Raw genomic sequence first — 5,469 nt, forward strand, 5'->3', positions numbered from 1 at the left:
TCTATACAAGGATATATATTATTAGAAGAAACATATAAAAAAAATTTGAAAGGCGTTGCCTTTAAGAAGCAGAAAACAGGATTGGGAGGAAGGGGCAGTTAGCCTCAGCGTTTCAGTTTAAGACTAATTACGCTACTGTATTTTTCAAAACAACATACATAAAAACTTAAATGAAATAATAAGTTCTATGTTAGCTATCTTGATAGGATTTTTGCATTAGCCAGGTGTATGCATTTGTCAAAATTCAGTGAATGTACAGTTTTAAATTTGTGTATTTCCTTGTATATACATCTTACATCAAAAGAAAAAGTTGGTAAACAAATACTGAATTTGAATTAACAGCATGTGTGCTGATGTCTGTAGTTTACTTTGAAATCCTTCCAAAAATAAGATGGATCAAGGAATGGGCTGAAAGCTGGGCAAATAGGTCATAAAACAAGTAGTCTAAAATGTTGACGGTAGGGGAGCCTGGGTGGCTCCGTGGGTTAAGCCTCTGTTTTTGGCTTAAGTCATGATCTCAGGGTCCTGGGATCAAGCTCCCTGCTCGGCGGGGAGCCTGTTTCCCCCCCTCTCTCTTCCTGCCTCTCTCCCTACTTGTGATTTCTCTCTCTCTGTCAAGTGGATAAATAAAATCTTTTTAAAAAATAAATAAATAAATAAATAATAAAATAAAATGTTGACGGTAGACTCGAGGAGGCAGGTATGCAGGGGTTCTCTGTAAAATTCTTTCATTCTTGCGATGTGTTTAAAAAGTTTTATAATAAAATATTGGAACAAATTTTTTTAGATTCAGTCCTAAAAATAAATTCAAGAAAGAATGTTCTGTCTGGTGTACCAGCTAGGTAAACTTTAATCTGGAAATGCTGATAGCTTTCCAGAAGAATTCTATAGCCATTTGACCCACAGACGACTGGTCAAATGAATGAGGGCAGTGACACGAGAAAAGTGAGGGCAGGCTGATATTTCTTGTTGGCCTTCTTACCCGTTTCCCTATGGGGTATGTGTGTGGTTTCATGTTCAATATTTAATGTCTCTTAACAAGCTTTGTCCTCTGGTTATGAATACCCCTCTTGTCACATGGTCATCTCTCTTAGTTCCAAGTGAATCGTAAACTCATCCAAGCTATAGTTTGTAAACTCCAGGGTCACATAACCAGAGTGGTTCATCAACAGGGGCAAGCAGCTCTTTGGAATAAGAGATCTAGGATGAGAGTAACCTGCATTGTCTGGGGAAATGAATCATGCAATTTTCATCACAGTGGCTCTTAGGGTTTGGATGCAGTCTGGTCGTTCTGTAGATAAAGAAACTGAGGGCAAGAGAGATTGAGCAACGTATCCAGAGCTATTTAGCTTGTTGGCATGGTTATCTTTGGGTCTTTTCTTCTTTAGGCTCATTTTAAACTATTCAATAAGAGGCTTATAGGATGTGAATGCACCTATACTTGAATTAACACCCACCCTGTTCCCAAAGAGGCACTTGATTTGAAAGGGACTATGGGACTGAAGGGACTATGAGACCCCATCTGGCCCGTCTGTGGGAGAAGCAGGAGCAGGAGAACATAAGCGATGGAATGTTCCCCCATACTCACTTTACAACCTCAGTGAACAGTATCTGTGGTAAAAGGACTAATGCATGCTACATTGCAGACGAACCTCAAGCACCTTATATGAAGAATTCACACACAAAAAGGTCACTTATAGCATGATTCTATTTATATGAAATGTCCCCAGTAGGCAAATCCATGGAGACAAAAAGCAGATTAGATGTTGCCGAGGACTGGGGAGAAGGTGAACGGGAATGACTGCTCACTGGGTACGGGGTTTTATTTTTTGTTTTTTTATTTTTAGATTATTTATTTATTTATTTATTTGACAGACAGAGATCACAAGTAGACAGAGAGGCAGGCAAGGGGGTGGGGGAAGCAGGCCCCCTGCCGAGCAGAGAGCCTGATGTGGGGCTCGATCCCAGGACCCTGAGATCATGACCCAAGCAGAAGGCAGAGGCTTTAACCCACTGAGCCACCCAGGTGCCCCTCGGGGTTTTATTTTGAGGGAATGAAAATGTTTGGGAACTAGCTAGAGGTGGTGATTATACAATGCTGTGAATGTACTAAATTCCACTGAATTGCTCGCTTCACAGTGGTTCATTTTACGTTATGTCAGTTTCACCTCAATAAGAAATGGCTCTAGCAAGAGGGAAAAAGCAAATGTGGCAAAACGTTCGCCATTGATGGATCTAGGTACAGGCCATCAGGAGCTCATTGTACTATTCTAGCAACTTTTCTGTTAGGTTTAAAATTTTTCAAAATAAAAAAACTGATAAAAAATATCTCTGGGAGACTAAGAAATAATTTAGTGAGATTGCTAAATTGAGGTCAGTAGCAGCAATCTGAAATTCATACAGTTTTATATCTATCATTTGATCACTGGCCTGTCAGCTTTGCGCAGTGGCAGTATCGTAGCCAATGAGGTTTATCCGAGGCGCGATTATTGCTAATTGATCACTGGCCTGTCAAAATAGGGACAACTATTACTCCTTGGTCAGGAAAGTTTCTAGCAGCGAAAATTATTATTTTTTTTTAAAAGATTTATTTATTTATTTGAGAGAGAGAGAGAGAGAGAGAGAGAAAGAGCATGACCAGGAGCGGCAGAGGGAGAGGGAGAGAGAAACTCGAGCAGACTTGAGAAACTGAGCTTGGAGCCCAATTTGGGGCTCAATCCCATGACCCTGAGATTATGAGCTGAGACAAACCAAGAGTTGCACACTTCACTGACTGCACCACCCAGATGTCCCCAAAATTACTTTTTAGGAGAGTCACAAGCCAACATTGTTTAATGTGGGAACCTATTAAGATACCAATTCCTGACATCAGGGTCTAAAAAAAGTTTATTCTGTGCCTCTGAACAGGGGGTAGTAACACGTGGTTTAATTGGAAGATCTGAGCTTCTGAAACTAGGTTGTGTACATTCCGGCTTTGTCACCATCAGACGACATCATCTGTCGTCTGCTTACACATCTACTGATAACTAAAAGCAAAAGGGAGCAAGCTGACTAGGAATGTCACAGGAGAAACATTAGGGGCACAGGGGACCGTCCTGACCCTTGCAGAGTGTTCCGAGACTCAAGCAGTAATGTAGAAAGGATAACCTTGTAATTTCCCAACGTCACCCCATCCTGTAATTTCGTAATGATGAGAGAGGATGGCGCGTCTGCCTCCATTGCACGGCGGGTCCAACGGAGTTCCTGTCTCCCTGGTTTCTCACAGGCCCACGACCTAACTCGAACTCCCCCTCCCACCCACCTCTGAGGCCTGAGACAACAAACTGACCTGTTCACATAGGTGAGAGCCTACCGTTTCTCTAACTAAGATACTCCAAAAAAAAGTGCACAAAGACCTGTGGGGCTGCCCAGCAATGCGAATATACTTAACACTACTGCAACGTACACTTACCTGTAGTTAAGAGGGTAAGCTTAATGTTATGGGCTTCTTACCAGAATACTAAAAGTCACGTAAGACCCAAGTGTCCTTTTTCATGCAGCAAACTTCAGAATTACTTTCCTTTTGTTTAAAATGAAAGTACCCTGTCACTCAACCCCGATGCCCACTCCAGATGAAACACAATCTGCTCCTACGGAGGGAAAAAATTAAAACCCTAGAAAAACACTCGGGCTTCTGCACATTGTTTGTTGAGGAAGAAAAATGGACCTAAGAATGGGTTAATGGCAGGACATTAAAAATAGAAAAGAACTATTGATTTGAAGGTGTTACCTCAAGAGATAAGTACCAGTAAATATTGGAGAGCAGTGGTCTACATACTTCAGATGATGATGGGAACTAATCTATTCTCCTTAGGGTTTGCTCATGCTCTTGAGAGGCAATTTATTGTTTATCTAGATGTAGCTTTGGAAATAAATCATTAAAGGGAAGGAAGAGGTTCAGTTCATAAATATAACTTTAATAGGGTGACAGACAAGAGCACTCTACTTAAATGAGTTTTTTTTTTTTTGCAAAATTTTGCATTTTCCCAGAATTTTTATCAAGCACACCAGAACAAATTCATGTCCAATCAACAAGGCCTAATGAGACCTTTAATATCTGTCTAGCACAAGCTCATGGTTGAGATTATAGAACTGTGCTGACCCACTCACTAGCCACTATAAACACAGGCTCTTAAATTGAGATGTGCCATAAGTGTACTATAATCACTGGATGGCAAAGACTTAATATGAAAAAAAGAACATACAATATTTCATTAATAATTTTTATCTTGATTACATGTCAAAATGATAATATTTTAGACACATTGGGTTAAATAAAATATATTAATGAATTAAGTTTACTGTTTGATTTTGCTTTTCTAATGTGGCTACTAAAAAACAAAATTACATTATGTGTTCAGCATCATATTTCTAGTGGATACGTAAAGACCATTTGAATTTTCTTTTTTATTTTTTGTTTAAAGATTTTATTTATTTACTTGACAGACAGAGATCACAAGTAGGCAGAGAGGCAGGCAGAGAGAGAAAGGAGGAAGCAAGCTCCCCACAGAGCAGAGAGCTGGATGTGGGGCTCGATCCCAGGACCCTGGGATCATGACCTAAGCTGAAGGCAGAGGCTTGACCCACTGAGCCACCCAGGTGCACTCACATTTGAATTTTCTATCCCATTGTCTCACTCTTAAAATATGTCTGTGTGTCAGATATAATCTATACATGGGAAAATAATATATTCCGGTTATCAAAGTAATGTATGCTCTCTTTTAAAAGGTGGAATGGGGCACCTGGTCGGCTCAGTCGGTTAAACAACAGACTCTAGGTTTCAGCTCAGGTCATGACCTTGGGGTCATGGGGTGGAATCCTGCATTGAGCTCTGCACTCAGCGCGGAGTTTGCTTGTCCCTCTCCTTCTGCTCTTCCCTGGCTCTCTCTCTTTCTCTTTCTCTCAAATAAATAAATAAATAGAATCTTTTAAAAATAAATAAATAAAAAGTAGAATATGTAAGAACCACTAAGAAAGGACTACCCAGAGATAAACATTCTTCCCTCTGTTTTTTTTTTTTTTTTTTAAGATTTTATTCATCCTTTTGACAGAGATCACAAGTAGGCAGAGAGGCAGGCAGAGAGAAAGAGACGGGGAAGCAGACTCCCTGCTGAGCAGAGAGCCCGTTGCAGGACTCGATCCCAGGACCCTGAGATCACGGGGTTAAGCAGAGGATTAACCCACTGAGCCACCCAGGCGCCCATCTTCTCTCTATTAATTAAGATATTTAAGCCTGACTTTTATGAACATAATCGTAATTTATATTAAACATTCCACTGGTAATAGTGTTGGCACTGGAGCTGATTGGGATGGGCCACTAGAAATCGCTTTTGTTTCTCAGAAATTGTTTCCCAAAGGATTTCTCCTCCATTTAGATTAATTGGGGTGGAGTAAGAAATGCAAAAGTGTAATTTGTTGTACTTGGCCTTA

The 5,469-nt window shown here is 40.3% G+C and overlaps 1 pseudogene; it reads left to right on the forward strand.

The window, feature by feature from the left end:
- Positions 1–2,435: 2,435 nt before the first annotated feature.
- LOC122897732 lies at positions 2,436–2,584 on the forward strand (annotated as a pseudogene).
- Positions 2,585–5,469: the final 2,885 nt, after the last annotated feature.

The sequence above is a fragment of the Neovison vison genome, chromosome X (genome assembly GCF_020171115.1).
Source record: "Neovison vison isolate M4711 chromosome X, ASM_NN_V1, whole genome shotgun sequence".
NCBI lineage: Eukaryota > Metazoa > Chordata > Mammalia > Carnivora > Mustelidae > Neogale > Neogale vison.